The sequence below is a fragment of the Marmota monax genome, unplaced genomic scaffold, assembly GCF_021218885.2.
Source record: "Marmota monax isolate L192 unplaced genomic scaffold, Marmota_monax_Labrador192_F-V1.1 WCK01_AAM20220418_F8-fsc00748, whole genome shotgun sequence".
Classification (NCBI taxonomy): Eukaryota; Metazoa; Chordata; class Mammalia; order Rodentia; family Sciuridae; genus Marmota; species Marmota monax.
The window spans coordinates 118,537-139,083 of NW_026692058.1; the positions used below are offsets into that span (position 1 = coordinate 118,537).

Here is a 20,547-nt window from a genome sequence, read left to right on the forward strand (position 1 = left end):
TTTCAAATTCTTTTTGATTTGTTACCAGCTGATATATTAGTTTTCTCAAATGAAGAAATGCTAAGTGCTGATATTGCAGTTATTACTGAGTTCCTGGTTGCTGAAGGAAGGGTGACATTTTATTAGTATAATGAATTTACAATTCTTAACTTATTTAATTGCAAATACATATTATCTGTATTATTAGCCTGATGATTATTTTTTCCATTAGTAGAAATTTTAAGTGTCATTTATAGTGGCACATTTACAGTTGCTTATAAAATATTATTTATTAATTTAGTCTAAAGCAAAATTTTAGGACCAATTACCTTCTTTTTCAACCTCTATGAACAATCTTTTCTATGGAAAATAAAAAGGCTCTGGTACTTTGTGGATACATTGGGTGGTGTTAAAGCTGATGTCTTTATTTGACAAGAACAGTCCAAGCAAGATAGTCAGGTGAGCTTGCTACAAGTCATTTATTAACAATAAGGAATGACCAAAATGCAGAGATGAGACATAAAGGTGATATTTTAAAAATATAAAACACACTGGGAACCTGAACAGGTCAAAAAAGATTAACAATAGGAGATAAAATGTTAATAATTTGTTTAAACATCAGCACTAGAGAATTCCCAGAAACTCCTATTAAAATGTGGTTGCAGTCTGTGGACAAGGAAATATATAAAATTTTATATAATTTTATATATTTTATATAAATAAATATATAAATATTTAAATATATAAAATATATAAAATTTCAGAGAGAATGTTACTAAATGAGCTTATTCTAATACTATGCTACTGATGACACATATGAAACAAAAACAAACATGCAAAGTCTAAAATCAACATTATGTGTAGTTCCTCATTTCTTCAGGCTAAAATAGGTCTTGAGTGTAAGTCAGATTCTAAGCCACAATGCATGGAAGTACCAAATGATTAGGAGGAGTCTGAAAATTTCTTCTGAAACTAACTACCAGGGTCAAGACAAAAAGAAAAAAAAAGTAAAACAGCAGATGGACTTCCAATCTTTAGTTTGTTTTTAATACATGTATCCCTATTCATTCTCTCTCTCTCTCTCTCTCTCTCTCTCTCTCTCTCTCTCTCTCTCTAGTTATTAATAGTCCTTTATTTATTTATTTATATGCGATATTGAGAATCAAACCCAGTGTCTCACACATTCCAGGCAAGTGCACTACCGCTGAGCCACAATCCCAACCCCCTATTTTCTCTTATGCTATACCTTGTACCTAACAATGTTCCAGTCTCTATCTTTAAAAATCAATACATAAAATAAAATTGCTACTTGTTCTTGTTTTCCCCCTTTTACCTCATTCCATTTTTCTCCTTCTCTTCATCAACAAACCTTCCAAAAGTACAGTTACACTCCATGCTTCTGAGCTTCACCACCTGCTCACTCAATTAGTCCTGGAAACCTGGTTTTTGCTCCTAGGACTCAATGAAAAGTCTCCTTCAGAGCTCGCTAATATATTGTCAAATAAAGACAGCAGCTCTAACCCCACCCCATGTATCCACACAGTGCCAGAGCCATTTTATTTTCCATATTTTTATTGATGTATCATGCCCCTCATTTTCCTGAAACAGGTCTCTTTCTACCAAAATTCCATCCTCTGGTCCTTGGGTATTGTTCTATTTGCTATCCCTCAACCACCTAATACCTTCATATACCTTACTTGCAACTTACATTCAGAGATCAAAAAAAAAATGTATAAAAAATAAAGGCAGTAAATTGGAAACAACAGGGATATCCAAAATGAAAAATCCTTATTTTACACTCCAATCCTGAAGGAATATTATGTATGGCACTCTTAAAATAACATGCTAAAGTTCTCAACAACATGGAAAATGCTTATTTTATAATGTCAGTTTTAAACAAAACAAGTTAAAATACGTGTATGCAATTTAGTTTCAACTATGTAAAGAAATGAATTGGAGGAAACTAGAAATCTATACTCCAAAATGTTAATAGTGATAACTGCTGATGGGTAACATTTTTCCTTCTTGGTAATTTTCTGCATTTTCCAAATTTTCTATACTGATCTTGTTATAATTTTAGACTCAGTAAAAAAGTGAGTTCAACATCATATTGCTGGGATGGGATTATGGCTCAATGGTACAGAGTGCTTCCCTAGCATGTGTAAGGCACTGGGTTTGGATCCTCCGCACAACAGATAAATAAATAAATTAAATTGAGTTATTGTGTCCATCTACATCTAAAAAAAATAAATAAAAAGTTCATATTGGCTACAGAAGTAAGCCCAATTTGTATGTTGGCATTCACACAAAATCTAACCCTCAATACAATTTCCATTCTTGTCCCTCACTATATCCCAAAACATTCTCTGATCTCTTGCTGGAAACTGTGTTTTCAGCATTCCTTCATGGTTCTGTCCATGTCTTAGCAAATCTGTCAAAAGTGGGAAATGTCAACCCTGAAGAGAATCACCTAAGAAAAAAAGAAATTATCTTATTCAATCCATAAAGGATATATTGGTAGCAATAATAAACATAAAACTCACTGGCTAACATGATACAGGATAACATTTGCTCTTGAGTATAAACTGCCACACAAGTTAAAAATTCCTAATAGAATTTAGATACATAATCTGATCCTAAAAAACTAAACTTAATAAAAATAATAGCCACTATATAGATCATGGAAATCAAGATAAATCAGAATAATAAAATCTTTATACATTGTACAGATAGGAGAATAAACACCAAGAAAAATAATTTCATAGTATTAAAAAAAAGAAAAAAATAGCAAGTTAAACTACTTCAGGCATTAAACTATGCCTGAAGCATTATCTAATAGATACTCAACAGGTATTTCTTAATAAAAGAATGCACTTGACCAAGGAATTAGATTGTGCCTGATGGGAATTAGTCAGAAAACACCTGTTTTGTAAAACAACTTTTTTGATATAATTCACATAATATTCAATTTACCTATCTAAAAGATGTTTTAATGATTTTTAGTATATTCAGTATGTGAAATCACCCTAAGCAATTTTAGAACATTTTTGTTACCTCCAAAAGAAAGCTTGCACTCATTAGTAGTCATTCTATACCTCCCTCCCACCACTCAGACTCAAGTCACAACAATTTATCTACCATTTGTTTTTGCTTTTTCCATATATTTCTTTTTTATTTTTTTAGACTTAAATACTTTAATATGCAATGAATAAAAGAGCAGAAAATGCAAGTTACAATAAATAAAATGCTAGAGTACTTAAGAACACAATTTCCACACTTTTTCTATTAGCATATAAAAGCTAATAATATGCAAAAACCATACCTTTAATCCTTTGAATTGCCCTGAAGCTATGTTCTTAAGGGTTTGTAACACTTAAGAACTGACATTAAAAAGGCAAAAAGCATTATAACTCATAAACAGCACTCAAAACTTTCTTAATCTGTAAAAATAATAGGAATGCAAATGTTTTATTTGCCATAGAGATAAGGGGGGAAACATCAGTGGAATGAATTGGAAAACATGACTTCATTACAAGACATTTTCCCAAATTCACAACTTTCACATTTGGCTGATCTTAAAAATAAATAAATAAAGAAAGAAAGAAAGAAAGAAAAGAAAGGAACTTTCACTAGGTGTCAATAAGCCAAGTCATTTAATCCCTCCACATGTTTAAATTGACTACACTTTTCTAGCTGGGAATGTATTTTCCTTATTTTAGTGAGCTTAAATAATGTACCCATGGTAATGAATAAGGCCTGGGTTTAGGTCCAGAAACCTTCTCTATCAGCCTGTTTCATAATTACTCCAATATTATGGAACATAATAAGACATTTTCTTGGTTCAGTTTTAATAGTAATAAGAATTTTTAAAATCCATGCTACTTCACAGTTTTTCAGATTTTTTCTCCTAAATGTAGTATTTTGAAATTCTTAGGTATGCTATATAACTATATAAAGTCCATTTCCATGTGTTCATAAACTTTAGCATCCAATAGAAGTTGTAGGAACTAGGCTATTTAAACTACTTCCTCATCTCCACCCATTAATTACAAGTAATGAGGTTTATTTAGAAAACAATGAGGAACAAGTATCATAGCCTACAGGCATCTAGCAATGGAGGGAATTCAGACACAGAAATTAAGGCTCTGGAGAGGTTAAGTCATAGTGGAAACTTCTGGAGTGGAACTGAACTCTTGTACCATTTTCCAAGCTGCAGACTTAGATAAGGTGTGAGGTGTTTAGTTTGTTCATGGACCCACCATAAACTGACATTTTATCCATCTTTTTTCCCCCATGAAACAAAAGAAATGGAAATACAAGTGCTTGTTACCACATGCTTTTTAGGCTTAAAAGCCTATCAATAAGCATGCTGTATCTGTGATTGAGGAGATCACTTCATAAATTGCCAGAAGAATCTCCTCTAATGGAGACTGAAGTCATTCTCCCTCCCCAAGAACCATGAGGGAAAAGAGAGATAGTCCACTTCTTGCACAAGGGGTCTCTTTTTCTCCTCTGACCTCCCTATTCCTCTCCCAAACAGGCCAGGCTGCCTTGGGAGGTGGCTGGGAGAAAAAGCAAGGCTCAGTCCTCCATGGCAAAGTCTTTGGTCTTTTCCTCCTGGTGCCCCACTTTGTAGTGCAGCAGAATGTCGCAGTCTGGCTGGGCACAAACCATGAGCCACTGAAGCAAGAACAAACTTTCTTTTTGAACTGCAAGAAAACACTTCACACACGCTCCCTGGGAATTCTCCCGAAATCCACATGGCTCATCCAGGAACCAACCACTGGAAATATCTCCTCTGGAAATCCCTCCTCCTGCACTTCCCCAACCAACGGGAACTCTCGGGGAATCCCTGGGAATCCCCAAGAGAACTCCAAAGTAGCGCAAGAACTCAAAAGTAGCAGCCAAGGTGGATAGAAATGCCTCACCTGTCAACCAATACTGTTGGCAAAATGCCAGGGGCCGTACAGACTCTGCCACGGCTCTCAGCATCTCCCCCCTTCTGTTTAATTAAACAACAAGCAATGTGGCTTAGGGACCATGCCTGTTAGGTTGTCCAATACAACATATGGTTCTTACCCGTCATAGGATGAGCTGACCTCTGGGCGTCAGCCTCCTGTCTTAGGTTGGTATCACTGCAATTGGATCATACCCATCACTGACTAACAGTCCAGCATATAGCCATACTTGTGGATAGGCTTTTGCACCAGTAGGGGGGTGATGTTCTTAGCCTCACCTCTGTTGGCCCCCAAATTTGGCCTTGGTGCCAGTGGGGGGGGGTGAGGTTCTTTGCCTCACCTCTGTTGGTCCCCAAATTTTGGACGATCACTAGTAGAAGGGAGGAGGACACAAAATGCCACAACACTAAGCCAGCCAATTGAGGGCTCCTTTGAAAAATTGTACCACCAGTGACACCATCAGCAAAGATACTCCAGCACTACCACAATTCGCTGCACCAACTGATAGTTAACAATGCATACAAGTGATACATAGTCCAGGAAAGTTCTGAAAGCAGTTCAAAGCAGAGGAATCCATCAATATGTCCATTTCCTCCCAAAGTAAATCGACTTCTTGATTGAGCATCCCTTGTTGAGTTATTATTCATTGATGCATCAGTTTATACAGTTTGTTGTGATAACTATCGAAGAAGCTGTAGTTTGGTTTTATCTTTGTCTTCACCGGCACTGGGAAGAAGATAGGAATTCTGGCAATGATGCTAAAAAAAAAAAATGTAACATTTCAACAGGTACTAAGAAAACAATTTTCTGAACAATTTACATTATCCTGAACAGAATTATTAAATACAATGAAAAGGAAAGGTGAAAGTAAACAAACAGATCTGTTAACCTCCTTATTTGTACACATATTAAAACAATCCTCAACAGCTGTTTACCCAATTTAAATTAAACCATTAAAATCATGTGAATAAAAAAAAAATATTTGGGTCCATTTTTTCATGAACGCTCCTCATATATGATCTATGGATATATGCACATACAGACATACAACACAAAACAAGTGTGCACACAAACGTACAACACATAAGACAATAGTAAAGGCATTGTAGCTTACACAGGTGAAATCTCCATTGCAATGTTTAAAACTCCACAGTCAAAAAATAAAACTGATCAGGAAAACATTAACCTAGGTCTGTATGAGCTCAAAAAATAAAATAGAACTTTATGATGTGGGAAAAGGCAATAATAAAATAGATATTGAAAAAAGTATCCTGGTTAATCACTGTCGCAGATGTAAGAATAGCCAAGCTGGAGCTCTGGATATCAGCTGTTATGGATTTGAGTCAAATCATATTCTTTTTGGTCTGTAGAAATTGCTTTGGTTAGTCTCTCTGGAATCCAAATCGGCTGCTGTTCTCCCTGTGGAAACACACAAACAGAACTCCGACTCCAGACAATCACTGGGTCAGGACCTTTCCATTGTCCTGTTAGAATATCCTTCCAAAGTACCTTGGGCTTATGTACATTTTTTGGATACATATGCCTTTCCGCAGCACTAAGCCCTGATGAAACCAAATTTTAAAAGTTTAGAGTAAAAAGGTTATTTTAAGTTTATCTTTGGGGGATATATACCCCTTTCCAACTCCCTGTTTTTGCTTTAATAAGTACATTTTAATAGTTTGATGAGCTCTTTCAACTATGCCTTGTCCCTGAGGATTGTATGGGATTCCTGTTATATGAGTCATGCCAAATGTTGAGCAAAATTGTTTAAAACAGGTAGAAGTATAACTAGGGGCATTATCTGTTTTTAAATGTTTTGGAATGCCCACGGTGGCAAAATTTTGTAAGCAATGAGCTATAACACCTTTAGTTTTTTCTCTGACATGAAGGGAGCCCATCAAAAATCCGGAAGAAGTATCAACAGTAAGATGCAAATATTTTAATTTTCCAAATTCTGGCAAGTGTGTGACGTCCATCTGCCAAATATGGTTAGGTATCAATCTTCTAGGATTGACTCCAAGATTAACTTGTGGTAAAAGGTCACACAATTTTGACATTGTTTTATTATTTGTCTAGCTTGTTCCTTAGTTACTTTAAAATGCTTTTGTAAAGTATTAGCATTGACATGGAACCTTTTATGAAAATTTGTTGCTTCTTCTATTGTAGAGAGAAAATATGTATGTCATGTTTATTTTTCTCTGCTAAATCATTGCCCAAACTAAGGGCTCCAGGCAATCCTGTATGTGCTCTGATATGTCCTATAAAGAATAGATCTTTTCTGTCCCAGATTAGACTTTGTATAGTGGAAAACAAAGAGAAAACAGTAAAGGAAGGAGAAATCCTACCAGCTTCTTCAAGGGATACTATTAAATACAGAATCTTTAAACATCACAAAAGCTTGTAATACTCTCTTAAGCTCTACCTTTTGAGCTGATCGTTTCGGTACTAAAAATGTAAAAGTTTGATCAGGGGTAACTACTGCTGCTGTACCATTATTGGACCCATCAGTGAATACATTTGGAGCATTCATGATAGGGGTTTTTCTTGTCATTTTTCGAAAAACTACATGATGCAAAGACCAAAAAGACAACAAAGGATTAGATGGTAAGTGATTATCAAATGAAACATTAGATTTACACATGATTATTGCCCAAGTATTTAACTCATTAGCTAACTCATCAATTTGATCCATAGTATATGGAGTAATAATTTTATTGGGAGAAATTCCAAACACTCCCTTTGCTGTTTTTATTCCTTGGAGTATTAATTGTCCTACAGCCTCAGGATACCTAGTAAGAATAGTGTTAGGAGAATAAGATAAATGTATCCACAACAATGGACCTTCTTGCCAAAATACTCCTGTAGGAATATTTTTGTTGGTAGTACAATAAATAATAAAGGCAAAATTATATCAACTCTATCCAAATGCATATTTTCCATATATGTTTCAATGATTTTTAATGCCTTTCTTGCTTCAGGCGTTAACATGCGGGGTGAATTTGGATCTGATGGACCTTTTAGGATATCAAATAAAGGTCCCAACTCTCCTCTTGGTATGCCTAGATAAGGCCTTATCCAATTTATGTCTCCCAATAAATTTTGAAAGTTGTTAAGTTATTTGAGTTGATCTACTCGTATTTGAACTTTTGGTGGATGGACCATGGTTGAGGATAATAGAACTCCTAAATAATTAATTGGAAAATTTACTTATACTTTATCTATTGCTATCTCTAGATTATATTTTTTAATAAATTTGTAAGTGTGGCATAACATTCCAGCAATGTGTTTTTATCTTTGTGTGCTAACAAAACATCATCCATATAGTAAAATATTTGTAGTTCAGGATTTTGATTTCTAAGTGGCTGGATTACTTTGTTAACATAAATTTGACACCTATTTGGGCTGTTAGCCATCCTGTGAGGGAGTACTTTCCATTCATATCTCTGATCAGGACCTTCATGATTCAGTGCAGGGATAATAAATGCAAAATGTCGACTATACTCAGGATGAATTGGAATTGAAAAAAATAAACAATCTTTAATATCTATAGCTAAAACGTACCAGGTTTTTGGCAAAGCAGACAATTGAGGAATCCCTGAGTGAGCAGGTCCCATAATAACCATCTCATTATTAATGGCTCTTAAATATTGCAATAATCTCCATTTACCAGATTTATTTTTAATGACAAAAATGGGAGTATTATGGGGAGATATGGAAGGTTGTACATGTCCCTCCGCTAATTGTTGTTTGACCAGGTCATGGGCTGCTTGTATCTTTTCTTTCTTCAGGGGCCACTGAGGAACCCATACTGGTCTTTCTGATTTCCAAGTAATTTTTATTGTCTCAGTGACCCCTTCTGAAAACCCAATCCATGTCTATTTATTCCTTGATCAATTTGAATTGGTGCTGCTATACCTTGTTCTCCTAATCTTTTTTCTTTCCTGAAACCTTCTCTAGCCCTATTAGTGGGCACATTTGGATAGATGTTATTTGTTAATGTCAAACCTAATTGATCTAGGACATCTCGTCCCCATAAATTTATAGGAAGATGATCTAATACATATGGCTGTATAGTTCCTTCACATCCTTCAGGACCCTTCCAACCTAATACCATTGCACTTCTATGGGGATTAGTTGCCACTCCTAGGCCTCAAAGTGTTTGAGTGGCTTGTTGTAATGGCCAATGTTTTGGCCATTCTTGATGAGAGATGATGCTAAGGTCTGCACCTGTATCCAGTAGCCCATTAAATTCATGTCCTTGAATATTTAGTTTTAGCATTGGGTGAGAATCTAAATTTAAAGACAGCATAGCCCAATCTACACCTGTGGAGCCTAATCCCATGGAACCTCTTTCTATACTACTGTTGGCAAATTTATCATGTAGGCTTGGTATTATTAATAACTGTGCTATTCTATCTCCTGGCGAAATTACTGATATACCTTTTGGAGAACTGGCTATAATTTTTATTTCACCTTCATAATCGGGATCAATTATCACAGGACTTATCATAAGTCCTTTTAGAGTAGAAGAACTGTGTCCTAACAATAAGCCTACTGTTCCTTTGGGAAGAGGTCCTTTTACTCCTGTGGGGATGATTTGAACTCCCATCTCTGGAATTAGTACTGCTCTGTCTGATTCACAGATGTCCAACCCTGCGCTCCCTCTGGTTTGTCTGATGAGAGATCTGATGGATAATGTGTCCTGGGCACTACCCTGATGGTGTTGCTGGGTTCCTCCATGGTGTTTCTGGGTTCCTCCAGTGCCCCGTATATTTTTGGTCATGGGCCCCGGAGCATTGGGCCCCCCTGTTTTTTTGGCAATGGAGCCCGATGCCTTTCTCCACAATATCGTGGGTAAACACCTGGTCCTTGTCCATTTTTTGATAATGGAGTACCCTCTATAGTGGTTTGAGAACAGCATTCATTAGCCCAATGTCTCACTCTAAGGCATCGTGGGCAAATACCTGGTATTCTACTCCTTTGATACCTAGCTTTGTTAAAACCTCCTAATATGGGGCAATTCCTTTTAAAATGTCCTGTTTCTTCACAATTGTAGCATGTTTTTGGCCTGGCATCTAAAGCCTGTTGTACTGCAGCTGTCAAGACTTGCCCTTGTTCATTAATGTTGCTACATAATTTAATATATGTGTTTAAATCTCCATGTTTCCATGGTCTAATGACCTCTCTGTAACAACGATTTGCTTGGTCACAAGCCAGTTGTTTAACTAATGGCATTGCTTGTTCTGTATCCCCAAAAACTCTGGTAGCTGTTTGAATAAGCCTATCTACAAATTCAGCGTAAGGTTCATAGCTCTCTGCATTACCTTAGATAATTGACCTTGTAAATCTCCATGTCCTTGTAAAGTCTTCCATGCCCTAACTGCATCTGCAGCAATTTGTGCATATATAGCAGGATCATATTCAATTTGTTGCTGTTGACCCTCATAAGGTCCTTTTACTAACAACATATCTAGATTTCTTTGAGGGTAACTGGCTGCTGCATTTCGCCCAGCCATCTCCATGCAAAATTCCTCACTGGCAACCTTCCATAACAAATATTGTCCTCCATTTAACCACAGATTTACACATACTAGCCCAATCTGCTGGCGTCATGTCCAACTTGGTAATGGATTCGACCATGCTTACAGTGAAGGGTGCTTGAGGACCATAGGTTGTTACAGCCTCCTTTAACTGCTTCACTGTTTTGAAATCTAAAGCACGTGAATTTGTTGCCATCCTGCCTGCTCAAGTACAGGGCATGATAATCTTTGAGGTCCTGTCTCAGGATCCCATCTATCAACTACAGGGGTTGAGGGCCACTCAGCTATCTCCATAGGTGGAGCTGTTGGTTGAATTACGCCTTCTGGTGATAGAACGATGTTAATAACAGCCTCCTGCTGTAGCTTTTTCCCTAAAAGCTGTTTCTCCTCTAAGCTTTCTTCCTTTAAATTTTCTTCCTCTGTCTGACTAGCTCGAGAGACCTTCTCTTTTGCTTGATCTAAAATGTCTTTCTCCATTGTCTGAACCTCTAACAATTTACTTAACACTCTTTCAGTTTGTTTTTTACTAATTTCTAATCTATTATAAAGATAACACAACCAAATAAGATAACACAAAACAAAACCGAAACAGAATGAAACAAAAATGGAACAAAAAATTGTTTTATCAATTTTCCTATTTTCTTGACATGTGCATTTGTGGTCTATTTCTGTCTCTTCCTCAGGGGCGAACAACTTCAAACCTTGAGCCAACCATTTTTCCCAGTTTGCCTGAGAAAGTTCTTGGGATAGGCAGCTTGAAACAAAAACAAAACAAATCAAAACAAGAACACATTGTTTTTTAAAATGGTCACCCATTCTCTTGCCTTTCCTTAGGGGCGAGCAATTTCACTTACCCCCAAGCTCCAGGTGTTCCCTGCATGGGCCGCCAAATGCCACAGTCTGGCTGGGCACAAACCATGAGCCACTGAAGCAAGAACAAACTTTCTTTTTGAACTGCAAGAAAACACTTCACACACGCTCCCGGGGAATTCTCCTGGCTCCTCCAGGAACCAGCCACTGGAAATATCTCCTCTGGAAATCCCTCCTCCTGCACTTCCCCAACCAATGGGAACTCTCGGGGAATCCCCACGAGAAATCCAAAGTAGCACGAGAACTCAAAAGTAGCAGCCGAGGTGGATAGTAATGCCTCGTCTGTCAACCAGTACTGTTGGCAAAATGCCAGGGGCCGTACAAACTCCGCCATGGCTCTTAGCAGCAGAATGCGAAGGTGAAGAAGGTTGTCCCAGGGAGAGCAGTAGCATGATCTCTGCTGAAATGACCCTGCCTTGCTCCACTTGTACTGTCTCCTTTAGGTAGAGCAGTGCCTGCTTCCAGTGTGTGGCCAGGTGAAAAGGCGAGATGGACAGCACCAGGCGTTTCTCCGAATCTCCTCCAGGGAAGGTCACCTCGAACCAAAAGGCCAAACCATGCATGGGCACCCAGCCATAACAGCTGTAGAGGAAGTGCCCAGCCACCTGGCCTCCAGCTCCAGCTCCAGGCCAGAGTGGGCCAGCTGGAGCTGAGCAAAGTGCTGCAGCCAGGCCAACACATTCTGGCTCGACAGACCCTGCACCAAGATCTCCGAGTGGCTCATTAGGCTGCATGTGTCGAAGCTCTGTAGTCAACTCATGTCCACGCCATAGTGCTGCTTCACCTGGCTCCAAAAGCCTAGGCACCACTCCAGCATCTGGTCCCTGATAGGGGCTACAAACAGCTCAGCGAAAGCCAGTAGGAGAATACCGCCCTCCTTCAGCCACTGGGTCCACGCATGCAGCACAGGGCTCAACATGGACTCCTGCAGAAGTCCATAGCCCATTCATTCGCTCACAATGGCATCCAACTGCTCTGGAAACTCCACCGTCTGTACTGGACCCTGCAGGACATGCACTCGGTCCTCCAACCCATTGAGCCGCCCTACCTCTCGGGCCTCTTTCCAAATGACGCTACCAGCCTGGGCACAGAATATACTCAAAATGCCGGTGCCTGCGCCCATCTCCAACAAGGTCTTGCCTTGCAGAGCTGCCCAGTTTCACAGGATGCCGAGATGGTAGGCATTGGTGAGGAGGCAGTTGGAGATCATCTCCTCCCCAACATGGCCCAGTAGTACTCCTAGTACAGGTGGTCCCGCTTGCACTGAGTCCTCTGGTGTCGGGGTCATGGCAAGGCCACCTCCTGTTCCCCATCATCTTCTTCTTCAGTTCCCTTCCCTCCTTTGCTGCAGCCCCCCGACTCTCCATATATTTCGTATAAATGGAATCATACAATATGTGGTCTTTTTGTGATTGGCTTCTTAACATGATGTTTTCAGGTTTCACCTACAGTGCAGCATGTATCAGTACTTCATTTTTTTTATTGCCAAATAATATTCCCTTTTATGGATACACCACATTATATTCAGTTGACAGATCCTGGGGTCATTTAGATATTTCTTGGCTCTTATGAATAATGCCATATAAAATTCATGTACAAGTTTCTATGTGAACATTTTATTTTCATTTCTCTAGCATATATACCTTTGGGACTTACTGAGTCATAAGCTCTTTCTCCTTACTGGGTAAGTGTAAGTTCAAAGAAAAAAATGGAACTGTTAATTCTGGCTGAGAAATTAGAAAAGACTACTTAGAAAAAGTGGTGTGTGAGCTAAGATTTGAAATAGGAGTGATAGGATTCAACCAGAAAAGGAAAAATGAGATGACAGAAAGTCAGACATTTTGACTTGAATAACATTTGACTTATGTTTGCATATCATTATCCAAAGTATGAAAACACAAATTGGTGTAAATATATTTTATATACAACCATATGAAAAATGTGCTCTATAAGTGTAATACGAATTGTAATGTATTCCACTGTCATATAAAAATCAATTAAAAAAGACACTTTAAAGAGTGGTATATCAGTAGTAAATCTTCATCAAGACAGCATATGTTTTTACTTCTGAATGTTTTATTAGTACATTATAGTTACACATAATAGTGGGGCTCATTTTGACATAATTATATATCATGGAATAAAATTTGCTCTACTTCAGTTCCCAGTACTTCCCCTTTTCCTCTCTTTCTCCCTCCTCCTGTTTCCCTTCTACTCTACTGGTCTTCCTTCTATTTATTTATAATTTTAAAAATCAGTTCTTTATATATAAACATAAAGGTCAATTCACTGTGGTGTATTCACATGTACATAGCATAATTTGGTCAATTTCATTCTGTTATTCCTCTACTTTCTCGTTCCTCCTCTCACCCCATCTAGCCCCTTCCTGTGCTCCACTGATCTCCCTTCTATATTCACAGGATCCCTCCTTCAATTTTTCCCCTTTCTTTGGTCAAGCTTCCTTGTATAAGAGAAAACATTCAACCTTCACTTTCTGAATCAGACTTATTTCATATATATATATATATATATATATATATATATATATATATATATATACCCACTCACAAAATTTAATATTTAACAAGAATTCTACAGTTTCATGGCATTGAGTACATTCACATTTGTACAACCATCACGACCAACCATCTTCAGAACATTTCCATCTTGGCAAATTGCAACTTTTCACCATTAATGAAGATAATTCTCAGTCCCTGGCAATCTCTACTCTACTCCTAGAGTACTTTTGGACTGTTTCTTTTTCACTTAGTAAGAGAGGTCCACCACTGACTAATGGGTGGTGTCTATATTTGCAGGCCTTGCTGCACATATATGATTAAGTGTATTATAAGGACAGGTAACAGAAAATAGGAAAAATAAAGAGGTGGAGACAAAAACTAAACATATGGATCTTCTATCCACAGGCTTAAGCAGCCCTGCCACAGATTTGCCTGATTATTTCACATCAAGAAATTGACCTTCCACCTGGTGCTGTGGCACATGCCTGTAATCCCACCAGCCTGGGAGGCTGAGGCAGGAGGATTGAAAGTTCAAATCCAGCCTCAGCAAAAGCAAGGGGCTAAGCAACTCAGTGAGTCCCTGACTCTAAATAAAATACAAAAAAAAAGGCTGGGGATGAGACTTGGTGGTTGAGAGCACCTGAGTTCTATCCCTAATACTAAAAAAAAAAAAAAAAAAAAAAAAAAAAAAAACATAAAAAACAAAAAACCCAGAAATTGACCTTCCTATAATCCCAACTACTCAGGAAGCTGAGGCATGAAGATTGCAAATTTGAGGGCAACCTGGGGAGCTTAGCAAGACCCTGTCTCAAAATAAAGTTTTTAAAAAGGTCTGGGGATGCAGTTCAGAGATAGAATGCTCCTGGGTTCCAGTCCCTGTAATGGGTAGTGATAAAAATGAAATTGATTTTTGGAGCCATTTTCACTTTGCAGATCCACCAGCAGTTTCACAGTTTCCCTGCCTTCACAGGAGGCCAGACACATCACAGCACCACTATAGCTTCATTTCCTCAGTGCCCATCCATGGTGAGGATTCTGCTCACGGTCCTGTAGGCACCTTCCATGTTCCCCTCTTGTACCATCACAGTCCTGGCATTGAACTTCACATGTTTTACTATGATCTTAGATTGAAATCTAAATTTTATTGAACCCTGAGCCCCAAGAACCCTGGTAACCTGAAGCACAATTGTTTGCACTGATGCTTTCTGTCAAGAAAGCATTTCCTAGTGCAGCCTCTTGAAAAACAACTTGGCAATGCCTCAGAATTACACAGTTATACTATGATGGAGGAACTTTCCAAAAGTGTCAAATAAAAATTGATCACTGTATAAGCCTAAGCCTATATGTCTATAGTTTACTAAATCATATTAGTTAGTAGAGTGACTGACTGGACTCATCAACAATTGAGTATTGAAAAAAATTCTTTTTAATACTCGTGTACTTTACTTGAATATAATAACACATAAGTAATTAGCTTGGCCTTATAAAATATGGGGCTTGGTCAAAATATTTACTCATTTTTTAAAAATAATGGTAGAATACAGATAATGCTCACCATCACAACCATTTTTAAGTGTACAATTCAGTTAAGTGGGTTAATTACAGTCATGCGGTTGTGTGGCCAATCTTCAGAACTCTTTATCTTACAAAACCAAAACTCCATTTCCATTAAGCAACTCCCCATTCCACTATTCATTCCCTGGCAATCACCAATCTAACTTTCTGCCTCTATGAATCTGACTACTCTGGGTCAGATTAACTAATGTTAAGTAGAATTATATAGTATTTGTCCTTAGTTCACATAGCATCATATCCTTAAATTTCATTAATGATGTATCAGAATTCCCTTCCTTTTTAAGGATGAATAGTATTCTACTATATGTGTGTATGCCAAATTTTGTTTATCCATTCAACCTTTTGTTGAGAGCCACAGCCAAAGGGGCCCCAGCAAACTTCCAGCTGCCAGCAAACTTCCAGCTGCCGGCTGAGATTTGGCTCACAGCGGCCCCAGCAACATCTAGCTGATTGGCTCCTCGGCCCCAGCAACATCTAGCTGATTGGCTCCTCTGCGGTGATGCTCATTGGACTGTTTCCCTGCCCTTTCAGACCACGGAGCTGCTCATTGGGGGACTTTTTTGGCTCCACCCACGTGACCCAGCCAATCGGCCTCAAGAGCAGGAGGATAGTGGGAGGGGGAGAGAAGCTTGTGTGGAAGAGAGAGGCTTGTGGAAAGCCGGTGGTGGCAGTTGAGGCTCTGAGGGTTTTTCCTGAGAGGCTATTTTGTTTGGCGTGTGTGGTTCTAAAAATAAAGTTAGTTTCTTTTGACAAGTGGCTCCTGATTGTGCCCAGCCAGACTGCGGCAACCTTTGATGGACACTTAAAATGCGTACACCTTTGGCTAATGCAAATAATGCTATGAGCATGGGTGTCCAAATACCTGTTTGGTTTTTGTTATCAATTCTTTTGGGTACTTATACCCCAAAGTGGAATTGCTTATTAAGTTTCTTGAGCAACTGCCATACTGTTTTCCATAGTGGCTGCACTATTTTACATTAGCCGACCAACAACACAAGAGGGTTCCTATTTTTCCATTCCCTTGTCAACACTTGTTATTATTATTATTTTTGAATAGTAGCCAATCCTAAAGGATATGAGGTGGTTCCTAATTGCAGTTTTGATTTTCATTTCCCTAATGATAAGTGATGCTGTACATCTTATGCTTACTGGTCATTTGTGCAACTTATTTGGAGAAATCCTTTGCCCATTTTGTAATCAAATTTTATTGTTGTTGAGTTGAAGGAGTTATTTATTTACTTTGGATTTTTTAAAAATATTAATTTTTTAGTTGTAGTTCGACATATACCTTAATTTTACTTATTTATTTTTTATGTGATGCAGGGCCTCACACATGCTAGGCAAGCACTGTACCCCAGCCCATTACTTTGGAGATTTTTTGAAATATATTTTTAGTTGTAATTAGACATAATAATGTTATTTTATTTATTTTTCTACGTGGTGCTAAAAATTGAACCCAGTGCCTCACACATGCTAGGCAGTGCCCTACCACTGAGCCACAAACCCAGCCCAACTCTGGATATTAAACCCTATGGTATATGGGATTTGTAAGTATTTTCATCTCTCTTATAAGTTGCTATTTCACTATTGACTTAACAAGTTTTTAAATATAAATAAAACTCTTCGGTTTATTTGAAACTTTAATATCCTCATCACTATTGAAGGTCTTAAAATATTATACTTTTCTAGCTTGTACCTTTTCCTCACCCAGGTATGACATTACTGTAGTCTTTTTTGAGTTGTATGATAATTTTAGACTTAGACCCCTGGGTAAGAAATCTAAACTTTTTCTCTGTCATGTAATGAGGAAGCCACATAAGACAGTAAAAAGTCTTGGACCAGTAGGGAGAAAACCCAAAGTTTAGACCTGCTCTATCACTTATTACTAGTGTAATACTTGAGTAAGCCATTTAACTTTTTTGACCTTAAGTTACATGTTTACAAAGCAGAATATTAATGACTGGCCTCCTGTGAACCATTCACCTTTATAAAGGGTTGACAATATTTTCACCATGTGGTCCAACAGTCATGTTCTCTGGTATTTAACCCAGTGAATTGAAAACATATCCATATAAAACCCTAACTATGCATGTTTATAGCATCTTTATTCATAACTTCCCAAACTTGGAAGCAATCAAGATGTTCTGATGAAAACAAATGAATTGAATTCTAGATAACAGAATATTATTAAGCACTAAAAAAAAAGTTAGAAAGCCATGAAAAGACATGGAGGAAGCTTAGATGCACATTACTAAGCAAAAGACACCAGTCTGAAGGGGCTCCAAACTGTTCTATTCCAACTACATAATATTCTGATATAAAATTTTTAATTTCTAAAAAAGAATTGAGGATGAAGGGGGAATAAATCAAGAATCAGACTATTCTCATTCTCTGCTCAGCCTAAAAGGTAAAAAAAGGAAAAAAAAAATCAAGCAATATGCTTACCTGTGTTTAACTTGATTAAAGCCAGATTTTAGTTGGAAGAAAAAGGGTGAAGCTTATCTCAGGATAGTTTTTCGTTTCCAAGTCTTGCAGAGGACAAATCAAATGATATCCACTGCACCTTAAAACCATTAGGAAGCTGCCTATGTAGAAACTCTTCAGCACAGAACACACTTTCCCCTTTATCTGGCATCACCCTGTTTGAAGTTACACCTGTATCAGAATTTCGGCATTACACATATCATCTGTGGGAACTTTGAATATTTATTCACAAAATGTGGATCCCTAGGCTTGCTGTGAGAATTAAATAGGATAGTATATTTCAGGAGGATCTTGAGTTCAAAGCCAGCCTCAGCAATGGTGAGGCACTAAGCAATTTAGCCAGATGCTGTCTATAAATATAAAATACAAAATAGGGCTGGGGATGTGGCTCAGTGGTCCACTACTCCTGAGTTCAAGCCCCGGTACCAAATATATATATATTCAAAAGGCTTAGTGGACATGTTTGCCTGCAAGCACTAAATAACTGACTTATGAAGGTAGCCAACAAGTGTCCTGACCACCAGGTGTTACCATTGGGCCAGGAGTATTCACCTAACTGCTCCAGGCAGGGGGTAGAACCTAGCAGCAAAACAAGACTGTCACTTTCACCCACAGTACATTCAGAATTGATATAGGCTTTTCCCTACCTTGGGAGCTGGTATTATACACGCACACACACACACACACACACACATATTATTTGCACCATTCATTATTCTCTTACAGGTGTGCTAAAAATTATGTACTATAATTAATTAGCTGAATATACTCAGATTTGTACCAAAATTTAATTTTGAAAATTATCCTCAGTGGACTATTTATTAATTTTGAAAATCAATAGTGCTTTACACATCCTTTGCTTTAGCCAACCAGACATTATCAGGATCCCATAGACTTCAATATTGCCACAGTGGACAATTTTCTGGCTCCAATTCCACAATCCATTCACATTATTTCCTTTACAATTTTAACGGAATGACAGATAAAAAAGAAAGTACAATATTTTTAGTGTAAAAATAAAGTTTGTGACCACTATATGTGGGTTAAACAAAGATCATTAGGCCTTCTCCTTGACCTCAAGAACTCCAAAATTCAGTTATAAACTTTTTGTTTTCTATTTTCTTGAAAAGAAAAAAACACCCATGGCAAATCTATCAATCTGTGAATAACCCTGAAATTACTCAAGGAACATTGCCACACCTGGCTGCATTCTGGAACCTACTAATATCTCTCCCAGAGAGTGCACAGGGCACACAGGGAGAGGCTCATTTCAAAATGAGCACAGAGTTTGGGTTTCCCTCCTGGTTCTCAGTCCCCCACATTGAGACTCACTCTGGTCACTTCAATACAGGTAATTTGATGAGCATTAAATTGGAGCTGGAGATGCAATCTATAGTCTCATGGACTGTTGCCTCATCTGCTAGGAACAGTACCTCAGACCTGGCCTACCTCAGCCTCAATCTGGGCGCTCAAAACCCCTCCTAGCCCACCAGAAAGAAGAGTGACACCAAGCACAGTCTGTTCAGAGTGGATTCTTGGAAATCCAGCAGCTGGGGTCATTTTTTTTTTTTTAACAACAGCTCCAATTCCACTTTGTATTTTACAAATATGGAAATGTCTTAAGGGAAACAAGAAGCATCCTCTCTCTCCTTTTGGCCATCTCTCCCATTCCTAGAGAATTGGGAGGAAAGAGCTCTCAGCAGGAACCATTTGGAGCCAGGAATGCAGAAGCCAAGGCCAGCCTAGATAAACCCATCTGGGAAGCACTTTGTGCTGATGGATACATTCCTGACTGGTTTCAGACCAGTCCCTGGAGGACAGCGAGCTCAGAAGGCTGGCTGCCAGGCTGGAACGAAGGGGCCAAGGGAAGGGACGCTGTCCATGAACCAGCCAAGACTGCGCAGGCCAGGCGTGGCAGCTCAGGAGGAGCAGGAGGCGCGGAGGGCGCCTTACCTAGAGGACTCCGGGGTGAATCTGCTGCCGTCCAGCAGCCCCATCTTGCAGAAGAGGACCCCATTGAGGTAGGGTACCGAGGAGAGCTCCTCCAGCTCGAAGTCCTCCTTAAACTTCTTCATCATTGTGAGAGCCAGGCGCCGGCGAGCGGGCTGTGCACACGGGCGCCACCGCCTGAGCCCCGGATCCGCCTAGACCCATGGTCGGGGCGCGAGCTGCGCACAGGGTCGCCGTAGGGGGCGCCGCAGGCAGGCTGGGGCCAGGGACACTGCCGCTGCCTCTCGAGGAAGCCCAGGCCGGAGTGCAGCGGGGGCAGCAGCACAAACCCTGGCTGACCTCCACCAGCGGTTGTGCTGCAGCTGGCCCAGGGAAAGGGTGCCCTTAGGTGCGCACCTCCCTGCTGTCGACACCCTTCTGTGAGCTGCGAGATGAGAAGCTCGGAGTATGGTGGCTGTCTCAGCCTCAGCGACTCCAGCCCGGGGCGCCTCCAGGGGCCGTGATCTGCAGCGCACTGCCTGGCGGAAGCGGGAGGCACGGGGAGGGCGGGGAGATTCAAGGTGGGTGAGCGCCTCGCCGGGAAAGTAATCTGCGAAGGCAGTTAGCGCGTCACGCCTCTCTGGGGTTAAAAAAAGACAAACCCAGCAAAAAAGCTTCTTTCTTCAGCTTCTG

General features: G+C 39.1%; 1 pseudogene; it reads right to left on the reverse strand.

Moving 5' to 3' along the window:
* Window positions 1-4,560: 4,560 nt before the first annotated feature.
* Window positions 4,561-20,325, reverse strand: LOC124099439 (protein arginine N-methyltransferase 6-like; annotated as a pseudogene).
* Window positions 20,326-20,547: the final 222 nt, after the last annotated feature.